This window comes from Ambystoma mexicanum, chromosome 8, assembly GCF_040938575.1.
Source record: "Ambystoma mexicanum isolate Mex_15411 chromosome 8, UKY_AmexF1_1, whole genome shotgun sequence".
Taxonomy (NCBI): domain Eukaryota; kingdom Metazoa; phylum Chordata; class Amphibia; order Caudata; family Ambystomatidae; genus Ambystoma; species Ambystoma mexicanum.
In genome coordinates, this window is record NC_090929.1 from 988,839,948 (window position 1) to 988,853,616 (window position 13,669).

Here is a 13,669-nt window from a genome sequence, read left to right on the forward strand (position 1 = left end):
TCAATTACCTCAAGCATAATATTCTAGTCATAACCCCAATTGGGAAGCCGCAATTCTATGGAAATGGTGAAGTGGTCCCCAAAACCTAAATCCCTGATTAACACAGGCTCGCAGCCTCTTAAGATGCAGGTTGACATGAGAACTGAGACAGCCTCGATTCCAAGTAAAAGGACTAGAATCTACTTGAGGCGGTACCAGCTGTATGTCCCAGCCTAAAAGGTAGTTCACCCATTTCTGGCCATTCCTGCTGGGTGGTTTTCAATGTCTTTCTTACCAAACCATTCTAGTAAATTTGCTAGACCACAACTATTCCATGACATTAAAGCAAAGGTTCCTAGTTACACTAATGTATCAGAGTTACCCTTAGGAGGTGAGATAGCTGTTTTACTTGACATTGTCGTGATGCCACTAAGTGCAGCTGCTAATGCAAGAATTTGCTTTAAGGTATCTTCATTAATATTTGAAAGAGGACCATTCAACAGTGCTTCACTTTTGGAGCTCTCATTCTCAAGGGGTGTTTCCAAAAAGGTCTCAGCCTTGTGATCATTTTGGAAGCCATATGGGACCACGCCAATGGCAGCAAAGTTCTCCCTCTGCTCCCATACCATCCTCATAATGATCATAGACTGGAACCCATGTATCATGCGATGGTTAAAGTTTGTAGCTAGGTGAATCCATTCTATATCATCTGATCATAATGTTCTTAATGGGGGGATTGCTTGAAATGTTTTTAGCATGAAAGTTCTATTCAAGCTTGTTCTACCATTGATTGCAACATTGCTTTCCCATCCCTTAATTATTGGCATGCCATGGTGTAACATCTGCTCATAGTTACCATTCCTAATTATTTCATCCTCTTTGCCCCTTTCTTTTGTCAGTCTTTGGGGTACTTGCTCTTCAATACAATTCGGGGTAACATTGAGACCCACGTCGCTACAGGACAACTTATTCTTGGTTGGTCCTGCAACCAAATTTTCAGCCTCCCGAGTTCCCTCCTCTTCCCCATCATTTCTCCCCATCTCTACGTACCCTACTTGTTCATCCCTACCAACCATTGCCATCTTCCAGGGCTCGCCATTTCCCTCATTTGAGATCTTAGCAGGGATGACTACTCCCATGCTATTCAAAGGCTCCTTACAATTCTTTACCTTGATTTTCGTATTCTTTACAGGATAGAATTGTGATAAAGCTGTTTGCACTCCTGACGTGCCCACCCATGGAGGTGCTATCAGCCCTTTTTTCTGAGGTTTAGTTTGTATATCTTGTGCCCGCTGTTAATATGCGGCTCACGTAAGATGGTGGGCGGATCCAAGATTGACGCTAGTAAAGAGTAAAGGAGACATGCCTCTTTAGGCACTGGTCGCAATCAGGAGCCTAGAACAATGAGTACAATGCAACGTGCAACGTTAAACAACGTGTACAAGTTTAAATACCAGTGAAAGTTTCAACACAGCGGGTTACGGCGCAGTTAGTCCACTGTAGCCTTCTCTTTGCTGAGTCCTTGTTGACGTGGAGTCCTGAAGTGGAGAGGGGTGCAGAAAGCGTTTAACACACAACACAAGCAGGGTAAGCAGGGACCACAGCAAAACAGCACTTGCTGGCACTTCTGGGAGCATGCGCACCGGTGCACCTGCCCGCTATTAATATGTGGTTCACCTCAGATGGTGGGCGGAGCCAAGATTGACGCAGTGAAAGTTCCAACACAGCGCATTACAGCGCAGTTAGTCCACTGTAGCCTTCTCCTTGCCAACTCTTTGTTGACTTAGAGTCACGAAGTAGAGAGGGGTGCGGAAAGCGTTCAACACACAACACGAGCAGGGGAAGCAGGGTCCACAGCAAAACAGCACTAGCTGGCACTTCCGAGGGCACTCCCATTTACCCATTTCTTGAACACAGCCGAAATCAAAGACCTGTGCGCTGCTGCAGGCAATGCCTGACCCTCATTTAAAGAAAAAGCTCCAAGTGTTTTATAAAATTAAATGCATCTGTGCCGAGCTGAAAGACAGCACACACCCCCGCAGAGTTTGAGCTTAGAAGACATGGTGCAGCCCATGGATGGGAGCTCTTGTTATGCCCGAGGGTTTGACCAAGTATTTTAATTAGTTGTGACGAAATGACACTGTCAGCAGACACAGACCTGAGTAGCGTGGGCTCACACAATTTAAAGAGATAATATCAAACATACAAAATGACGGGGCATTCTTGATAATGCCCTAGGCCCCCACATGTGCACATCTCCTGATAAACCCAGAACTTTAAATGGGTATTAGGATAGGTGGGACAAATTGGCAATGTCAAAAGATCCACGGCTGAGAGGACAGCCTGTGAACCTGGGCTCTTGTTATGCCTGAGGAGGTGGGGGGGGGGGGTTTAACCAAGTATTTTAATTAGGTGTGATGAAATGACATTGTCAGCAGACTCAGGGTTGAGTATCGCAGGCTCACACAATCGAAAGAGATAATATCAAACATTTAAAATGACAGGCATTCATGATAATGTCCCAGGCATCTGCATGTGCACATTTCACAATATACACAGAACTTTAAATAGCTATTAGAGTAGGCGTGATGAATTTGGAATGTCAAGAGATCCAGGGCTGAGTATTGCGTGCTCACACAATCTAAGAAGACAATGTGGGACATTAAAAAGGATGTAGTGCTAATAGTGTCAGCTGAGTGTCACAAGGGGAAAAAGAACTACAAAACCCCTTCTACAAAGATGTTTAACTTGTTCTATAAAAGAGGGGTCCCCTGAACCATTGTTACAGCGCCGGGCTTGCACAACTGGGTGTATGTGGTGCAGCTACCCCAGCAACGGTGAATAGCTAACACAGACAGCCCTCAGTGGAGATGGATTGCCTGGCCGATAGTGAATAGGAGAGGGTTGGCGCTGGGGACCTTTGTAAACCTACTCTGAAGGCAGATATCTCAGAGCAGGAAGACACCACCCCAGGCCCAGCTTATCTTATCTTGACTATGAGGCGTTGAACAACACAGTGTGAATAAGGTAAGCAAGATTGCCCCATGGGATTTGTATATATTTTTCAAAAGGTTTTTCTGACAGCAGGTTATTGTGCTTTTAAAATGTGAAATGGCAGTGTTAGGCCCAGACAATCTGTGTTAGGAGGTATTGACAGCTCCCCACTGTGTGAAAGATAGCTACAGACAACAAGTGTGACATTTGTAATGTAAAGACGTGTTTCGCTGCAGGCCTTGCAATGTTCTAGGATTTTAGAGGGTTTTGTACGTTGACAGAGTTGATTACCAACCACTAACCAAATACCTTGTATTTTGTTGCAAGCAATGGTTGTGAGAATGTTTTTTAAATATCCACAAGGTAGTACACAGCCCTCTACTTCAGTTAAGTGATGCAATATTTGAAGGCTTGGCTTTTTAGAGCTTTAGCAATTTCCGCTATGCGGTGCTTAAACTACAGATCCGTATGTGCTAAAGAAGTCGGTTTGCATTGTTCACCAAACTTAAATAGCACATGGCTAGCCGTTGCAGCTCTAACCCTATCGCACGGCTATTGTTGTCAATTACGCGCTGATCGAGCAATCCAGACTCAAATTTCTGCGGGGCTGTATTGAGCATTTACAGTAGAAATACATTTTGATAAACTTAGTAGCAGTGATGGTTCAGAGGATAGCTCAGCGTTTTAAGCACATACTGCTGAAAGTTGTGTTCATGTGTATTATTACAATCACAAATTCCAGCAAAGTGTGTGCGCATGCTTGTGTGTGTGTGTGTGTCTCTTTTTAAAACACAAATGTGCATTAGATATGTAATTTTGTGTGTTAAATAATTATTTTAAACATGGGTGCTCTTTCATATTTGCTGGAGAGCACAGTTGACCATCACAGAGAGTGTGACCAATTGGACCGTTAAGGACAGTGCGGCCATTTGAACAGTTAGGGAAAGGGTGGCCGTTTGGACAATTAGGGACATCCGTGGTATTGCAGCGGTGATCCCCCGACTGTCCCTACCGGTCCAAATGGCCGCACTGAGCCTGATGGTTATACAGTCACTATTGTGTTGTTTTCTTAACTGTGTTTCATGATTTTAAAATATAACAGTGCCTTTTTACAAAAGAAAGTTCGGTTTGTAAATGTGTCACAGATCACACAAGCGGTTGACATTTTTTAAGCTGCCGAGATTCAGGATCTTCTTTTCTGACTCGGGGTATAAATATTAACATTATCAGCCGCTGATTCTATATTTCTCTGTTTTTATAGAAATGGCCTTCAACACCCGGATTACACAGGCGTCGCAATCTCTGGATGTGAATTGTAGAGTGACTGATTCCGCAAATTACAGATGGCAGGATGGAGCAGGGACAACAAATCTTGGATGTCCCGAGGTGAATGGAATGATATAACCTGTTTCAACTGGTGCTTTTGAGGGTGCTGGGACGGGGGCTGTTCTGCACAGAGCAACACATTTGGAATGTTCAACGACACCAGAATCAGGTTCCCTCTTTTGTTACAGCATCAGCAAGGGTCATGGGATTTGGGGATCCCAAAGCTGCAGAGTTCTTTTGTAAATTCAACACTAGGCCCGCTTGGGTCTGGTGTGTTTGCTACACCCGGTGGAGACTCTGTGGGACTGGCACTACAAAGTTCTTTTGTAAATTCAGCACCAGGTCCACTTGGATCTGCATGGCTCCCATCCCTTTGTCATCACCAAGGGTTGTACACTGGCGGAGCTGCTGCTACCAAGACATCGATCACAGAGTTTTGACAACCGACGCCACAGAGGGAAAAGTACTGTTTTTGATTAATACCGAGTGGGTGGCAAGGAATGTCTGGGGGACCCCTGGGATCAAAGATGTTTCTAGTTCGCCCATCAGGGTCCCAAGGAATCTCTGGGGCCCCTAGGACCAAAGTTTTTCTGGATCGCCCATCGTGGCCCAAAGAGTGTCTGGGGGCCCCTAGGATCAAAGTTGTTTCTGGTTTGCCCATCTGGGTCCGAGGGGTGTTTGGGGGTGCCTAGGATCAAAGTTCTTTCTGGTTCGCCCATCAGGGCCAGAGGAGTTTCTGAGGGCCCCTAGGATCCAAGAGGTTTCTGGTTCACCCACCAGGGCCCAAGGAGTGTCTGGGCACCCCGTAAAATGGAGTTGTTCTTTTGTTTCAAACAAAGGGGCCTGAGGCTCCAACACCACAAATTCTTCTCTTATTTCAGAAAACCGGTGCCGTGGAATGCATGGAAAATGCTAACAGTGTTTTTACTTGTGCGCCTGGCTGGGGCGCTACATGCTGAATGATTCATTATAACTCCAAAAGCTATGTTGTGTGCAATATATATTGTATGTGTTTTATACAGTTTTCAAGATGTATAATGCATCATGTTTTTTATTTACAACTTTTTTATTTTCAATTCGATGGAAGTCTCAACATAGGGCTTAAATGCTGGGTAGAAGCTTGCAGCCGTAGTAATGTTTGTTTTATCAACTTTTAGAAGTTTGAAAGGCATGTCATTCAATGTGATTTCAACTTACTGAGAGGCTCATACTTGGATATCTGCGCATGCTTCACTAATGCGCAAGTATTTGTTATTATGGAGACCAGGCTACAACACCCTTTTGCGTGTGTGCTGGCAGGCCCTTCTAGCTGTGGCAAGAGTTATTTTGTCCAAAAAAATTTAGAAAACGCCCACACCGTGATGTCTAATGCCCCCTTAACATATGATTTGGCTTCAAAGCTGCTGGCAACATCTTTACAACACTCTGCAACAGCAGTTTAACCACCTTCCATTTGTAGAAAGGATGCCAGAGTCTCAACGACTATCGATTGTTTTGGATGATTTTATGACCGAGGGGATCAGAATGGCAAACTAGAAAAAGCCTTTACTCAATATTCCCATCACCGCAATCTGAGCATAGGTTATAATCATGCAAAACTTATTTCTCAAGGGGAAGAGTAACAGATCGATAACACTAAACACAACCTATATAGTGTTATTTAAAAACCCTGGGATAAACAGCAACTAGACGTGATAGCCCGCCAGATGTATCCGACCAAAACGCATTTTTTCCTGGAAGCTTTTGAAGACACAACCAGTCAGCCCTACGGATATCTCCTGGTTGATTTAAAAACAAACACTCTAGAGGATTATAGATTGCGCACTAATCTATTTCTGCTGAGATTACCTGCTGTTTATATCCTGAGAAAGACATCTAAAAAACAACATTACCCACAATATAGCGTCAGTACCCTGTTGCACTTTCACCACGTCAACACGCATCCGAAGAAACATTGTGCTGTTGAAGGCCATTCTAGCCGCTGCCTCTGATGATCTGGTGCCCGCTATTGCGGAAATTGCTCAGAACATTTTAAATGGACATGTCCCCCTAACACACAGTCAAATTAATGTGTGGAAAAAGAATAAGGTCATCAAGAAACTGTGCAATAAGCAAATATTGCTAAGGGCTAAAAGAAAAGTGGTCTCGCAGGACGGTGGGTTTATAGGATGGTTCATGTGCATAGCCTTACCGTTAATCACCAGCTTGCTTGGGGGCCAAAAATGGAACACACCCATAAAGTGTATCTCGTGGACAAGCGTCAGCTAGAAAACCTGACGACCCCCAAAGCTCTGCCGGATTGGGATATATGAAAAGTTGCTAGCATTCGCCTTGACTTGGAAATGAAGGACGCTTTGAACAGATCTGATTTATCGTTGCCTGATAAAGCGGCAGTGTATTTGAATAGTCTGCACAAATACTGAAACCATTACAAAGCGATGCAGAGAAAAACAAACTAACTTTATACATGCCGCCTGAAGAATCTAGCGGTGCAAGGGAACCGTCGGGGACCGATTCGGTTGTGGCTGATGTGTTAAACACGCTTATCCAATGTTCTAAACCTAATGCAGAACTATTGCTACATAAAATGAAACTTGCAAAGGATGTAGCCACGTGGACTGATAGGGGAGAGTTTGTTTATAAAAGCAGAGTTATAAGGGGTTTGAACTTGCACGATCTAGTACAAAGTTTTACAAACCAACACCCTACTTCTACAATAAATGCCCCCATCGTTTGGAATGAGTTTATGCAGGTGGTGGCTAATTTAAATATACCGATTTTGGTTGTGTGTAATGTCGGCAAATGCCGCCTTCTGGAGCGGCTAAAAGCCAGGGCTCCCACAACTCCTTGCCAACAACATAGCCTGTTAAGTACACCCATCAGCAGCCCCGCTCACCCAGCCATGAAAGGGGGTGGAATACCAGTTTCTTTACGGATTCTTTAGCCGCCTCCAGCATGCATGACTCTGAAACGTCTAGACCTCGACAAGGCCGTGACAGGCCTATATGGTTATCAGAGTAATGCAGGGCGCTCCTTTTTGAATGTGTATGATTCTTCGCCGCTATATTCTGCTATAATATTTTTCCTTCAGCATTAAATATGTCTTTTTATTAATACATGGTTTCAATTCATAAACATGAATGGTTGTTTATTATGTTATATTATCTTGTATGTATAAAAACACTTGCTGCATGGTTTTAAAAAAAGCTATTTTTTGACACATGTATCAGTGTATAGACGATACACATTTACATTTTTGACACACTAAACATTTTGCGAGATCTAGACACGTTGTGTAGCGTCTTCTTAACAAATCTGGTCACCATTTGGTCATTTTGCATGGGGTTGCTCGAATACATTTTCTAACAGCTCTCCATTCTGACATTTGAGTGATGAAGAATATACAGTGTTGACCGCAGGTCATGGCTTTGGAGTCTTGAACCGGTACAGTAATATAGCGTAAATACTTTGCGATGCTTCGTACATAGTCTGTTAAAACTGTGGCGTATATGGGGTGGTGCAGGAAACATGCCAAAACTGTCAAACACTGTTAACACATCCGCCTCCAGCCACAGAGCTATCCAGTGTGTTCTACCCCGGTCCTGATGGTCAGTGTTCACCACCAGGCTTGCAGGGCAATTTCTGGGTAGACGGCTGGGGCATGTATCGCTAGCATACACACCATGAAATGTTTTTCGTGCGGGTCTATGCTTGCACAGAAATCCTCTTATCTGTAGAGTGTCCATTAAATATCAAAAGTATGTTTCTCTGTGGGTTTATCTCAACAACGCAATCAAAAATGCTCCACACTAGCAGTGAATATGTGGCAGTTAGGTTTCTTTCAATCTTTATCCCAGCATGTACGTTTCCGGTCCTCACGAGGTTCAAATTCCCCGCTGACTTGGGCTCTTAGATCAAAGGCCAGTAGGTTATAGCTGAGAGCATATTCGTTGTGCCGGTTTCATTTAGACGCATCCCACTTGTGTTTCACTGTGACAGCCACCACCCCCATGTATTCTCTGATTATGTTCGGAAGTCCAAAGTTGGGGGTATACGCTTTGGCAGGGATTGAAACACTGTCCTTGTGCAGCGCGGCATGGTTCATGTGACAGTGTTTGAACTCAAAGGGGTTCTTATCGTATGCCCCATTGAGGGCCATTGTTTCAACAATCCCCATGATGATTATTTTAGGGAGCTGCACTAGAAACAGGTTGTCTTGACTGGTACTGCAGCAACTGGTAGGAATGCTGAAGACTTTTAGAGCGACTATCTCCGCAGGGTATTTCATGTTAGATATCTGAAGCACCTCTGTATGCGCCAGTCTAACAGTCAGTGAAACGCTTACATGCTTAACAAATAAACTGGCCGATACAATGACTAGTTTGTATTGCTCGGCGTCCCTGCTCATGAGACAGAAAGCATCTGTGTTTCTGGATAATTTCACTTTAAGATCAATGCTGTTAATCATTAGTTTATCCTGAAAGAATAGGTCAGCGTGTAGGCAGCCTAGTCAATCAAATACTCTGTTGGTCCTGGCATGATAGGCTCTTTTCACAAATCCCTTGTAATCACTGTCCAGAGCGGTGCTGTCGAAATGCCCTTCATTATTGTGCTAAAAGAGACCGGCCGAAAGCTGTTTGTCCATGACATCACTGCTATAATTTAACAGATTCTGTAAGTAGGCCCGGTAGGCATACAGGTTATCGCTCTGCGTTATCAGTCGGTCGCTGAGCATCACGTCCACCTGATTGAACATGCTGGCTATCGGGTAAGCGATCGTGCCCGCTCGTGCTGTAGCAGCAGTGTTGGTTCCATCAGCCTTTGTTATTTTACAGGTTAGATGTAACAGCATTTTGTTCAAATCCAGATACATATCGGTCGAACCCGATAAAATAAACTCTATGGGGGCTAGCAGTGATAGAGTCACCAGCTGCGAGACCTCAATAAAGGAACGGTTGTCGATGCTGGTTTGGGTAGGGGCATGGGAAAGAGATCGAGCTCCGATTTTGTATACTCCGCAGATGCTCTGTGTAGATAGGCCATTGTTCTTTAGAAGATATCACTGCCCTTGTGCCTTTTAGGAATAACACGTTTCTTATTCCCATGCGTTGGTGCGCAGCAGGGCTTTGATCTGTTTTTCCTTTTGGGTCTAGGTGGACCGCGCAACATGGAATGCCGACCTGTTCCTCTTAACGCTTCTATGTGATTTGTAAATGAGCCCCGACTCGTCCTGACCGTCCCTTTTCTGTCTGGTTAGCTGCTCAGCACCCGCCGTTGTCTGTCATGCTTCCCACACGGTCTTTTGCAATATTGCCGGCCTCTGTTTTCACATGCCGTTTAACTAATTCAAAGCCGCACCATAGAAAAACATTTAAAGATACCACTGAGCCCCGCCCCATACATGACGGGGGCTCTGCTACATCGCTGTAACCAGCTTAGTCCATGTAATATTCCATGCAAGCCCTTGGGTCTCAATAGTTCTTCACCACCGCCATTATAGCACTGCTTTTGATTGTCTTTTAGCTGTAGCGGTCTGAAGTGATACCAAAGCCAGATTTTCCCATATTTAAATTATACAAACTGCCCCTGATTGTCTCTTATCTGTATGTTGATGGTGTCAAAGTGGTTTTTACACACAATATTGTTGTTGTTTCCTTTCATCTCCATGGTTCTAAGCAGCAGGGCGTAGCTGTCACCCACCCTTTGATACTCCACGATGTTGCTGTAAAGCAATAAGCTATGAAAAAAAACATTAATATCGGTGCAGGTTTTATCCCATGGTTCTTTACTTCCAATGTGTTGGCACAGTTCCCAATATGCTGTGCAGTTTCCTGGTTGTTGAAAATCTAACAGATGGGTCTGGGCCCTGTAAAAAACGTTCTGCTGGTGCGGTCCTAGATGTAGCGATGTGTTCTCAAACTCTGGTATGCATGCTACAGCCTTGTTGATGACTCAGAGGGTTTGTTCATTTTATGATAAACATAGCTTGCCCCGGGGATAACATGTCCCGTGATCAGACATACTGAACCTCAGTGAGCGCAACCGTCCATTGACCCTCCAGATTTAGACCAGCTTCATGGTAAAGTTGGATATTTTGTTCAGTGGAAATGTCTCGGCGGAAGCGTTGCTGGGAAAGCATGGTATAAAAAGATGCAGACTCCAGCGGCACACCTGTGGTCTCCAGGGATCCGGCGGGTACCCAACTGTTGAATTAGTCAGGCCATCCCAGCAATTTTAACAACCTTTATTTTCTTATGGTATTTTCCATTCTATAAATGCACTGCTGGTTTTTATTGACTTTCTGGATCTCATCCTTATAAAAAACACACTGAACACCCTCCCTCGAATAATCATTGAATCTATATATATAGAAATACTCTCCCTTTAAACTATGCCATCTATAATAAAGATCTTGTTGCTGTAGTTCTGCTTGTACCCCTTTGTTAAGACAGCCTTGTGTTTTGAGATTCGGCCATGATCCTGATTTTTAAGGGGTATATCTTTTATCTTTTTGAAAAGTCATTCACGGTACAGTTTTTTCCAGACAGCCAGGGAATTCTCCAGTGTTACACCCGCTGGTATGGTTTTAATAGATCTATGATGCGTGTTGTTACACACATTTATGAATCCGGGTAGCACCTCCACATATCTTCAGGTGTTTTTAGTTGCAAAAAAAAGCAGCTGAGTCGTTTTTTAAAGGTGTGTATACAACATTCTACAATGGGGGCTTTAACTTCAGCGTGTGTTACAAAGTGGTGTACACTGTGCTGCTTCAGAACGTTTTGCAGGGGTTTATTTAAAAACTCTTTACCAGCATCTGTCTGCAGTTTAGCAGGGACTTTTCCATTGTTAAATATGTTCTTTAAAGCCGCCGCTACGCTGAGTGCCGTCTTGTTCTTCAAAGCCACAACATAAGCGTATTTTGATAGAACATCAATGACAGCTAAAATATAGCGGAAACCATTGTTGTCTTCACGGAGCTAGCTCAAATTCATAATATCTGCCTGCCATTGTTGATTGACGTCACATACCATGGTCATTCGCCATTTAAAATGTTTCTGGGCCGGCTTATGCAATGCGTAGGGCTCCTCATCTGAAAGCCACGTCTTAACAGCCCCTGTGACACCTTCTTGCATTTTATGATACAGGCTGTCAACCCCACCATAACTGCTCACACCATCTTCATCATAATATATTTTTGACAGCTTCAGGCCAGACATGCCTCCCCGTAACACCATAATGACACAATCAGTATTTATAAACAACAGTTTTTATTCGCAATTTAAAATGACAATTTTATACAAAATATATTCACATTAAACATTCACATTAAAATAACACCTGCGAATACCGCACAATCACATTGTACGCCACTGCTTCGTTAAGCGCTCATGTTATACTCCATTTATCTATATCTTATCCTCGCGCAGTTGGGAACTGTTTTTTCAATGATGTTTTTAGTACCCATCGGACACATGCGACTAAACTGCTTAATTTTCAAAAGCGGGTTATTCGCCGATTCTATAGCCGATAATGTTTTAGATACACATTACTCAGTCCCCGCTCCAATCCTTATCTGTGTCAGTGTTTGTGTCAGTTGCAACAAGTCTATAATGCATTTTGAGCTCAACACAAAACATGTTTTTCATAGTGAATTATCTGCTAAACTTTTTCCAAACACTTGTGAACATCCTTCCATAGCACCACCTGTAAAAGTGTTGTTTTAAACACGCCCCCGTTATGATGGCCGTAATCCCATGGGTGGCACGAATATCAACACGAAGAGGGGTCTGCCTTCTTCATTAGCACAATATAATCCTTGCACAGATTGATATCCGCTGGGCTTTCAATTTGTTTTCAACAACAAACGTATTGAACAGCGGCATTGTCTTTAAGGGCGTCAGTCTCCAGCAGTGATAGACAGGCCTTAAATAGGCTACTTTCAAAAGACCATGGGGTTTCAAACCAGCTGCAACAGCAAGCGCAATAAATATTAATAGTCTCTGCCATAGTCTGGTTTGCCCCACCCCTGCACACTTGGCCCTGTTTTTCATCAGGTTTCTGAGGCCCGGAATCAGTCTCCGTCATCACCGCCATGTCCACCGGCATCACCGTAGCTTCGTAGCCTCATCTTCAGGGTTTGCGTCAACTGCAAATTATTGCTCCAAAACAGCCTTATCATTGTCCCAAAGCTTCGTTTTCATAGCCGGCCATTAGATCCTGAGCATCCTGCAGCCCTTCGTACACCAGCAAATCCACGGGACTTCCTGGGGGTGTTCACCCCTCGCCATAGCTATAGCTGTTCATAATAGCTGCTTCCCGAAAAAGTGCTGTGTTTTCCAGCCCATCGCAGTGCAATATATATCTGGGTTGTCCGACCCTCCCTGGGGTCACCATCGCAGTTTTAAGCCAGCCATTATAATCACATTTTATATTAACATTAAAGTTTATATAAAAAGTATTATTTTAATAGAGAAATTTTGATATCAAAAAATGAATTGCGATATAAAAATGACTGATAATAATTTGATATCAAAAAGGATATCAGAAAAACATCCGATATAAAAAGAATCGGCTAGAAGTGTTGTAACATTATATCAAATCCATAAAAAAACATGTCAGCGATCCCCCTAGAATTATATTGCAACTCTCGAAAACCCCTATCAAGTCGTGATGTCATTTAGCATGCCTAGATTTATATTCATAAAACTCTTAGCATTGCGGGATGTCACCTAATCTGCCTAGCTTTATAGTCCACCTCTATCAAACTCTCACACACGCAGCACCCCCCACTCCTGCATCATAGCTGCGTCACCAAACCCTAACACTCGCCGTCTAACTCCTCACAACTCACTTTGCCCTTGATCAAGTAACAGCGCACACATGCTCTCCCATTTTAAAAACATTTTGATATACACTTTATATCATTTTGATATAAACTTTATATCAAACAGTATCAAAGTACACAAACACACTTTATTTAGCCGTTTATATAAAAGGGATATCAAATCGATTTAACATTTTGTATCAAAACATGTTGATATCAAATATTAATTGATATCAAATTCCATATCAAAAAGAAATACACCCATATCAAAAGGGGGCGGGAATAAGGACAACCAGGGGGCGCTCCCACCTGTCAAAACTTTTACATTGGAAAAAAGAGACCCCCTATAACTACTGACTTCTTCTCACCCCCAGATCTGTATTTTGCACTGAATGTGGAAGTTTGGTAGAGCCTCTATGTGGCACATAGTACTTCATCTGGATCAAGTACAACTTCTGTCCTAGATTTCTGTATGAACAAATAAGAACTTTGAAGTTAGCTTTTGAAACGCACATGAAAAACAAATGTCAACCATGTGCTGTA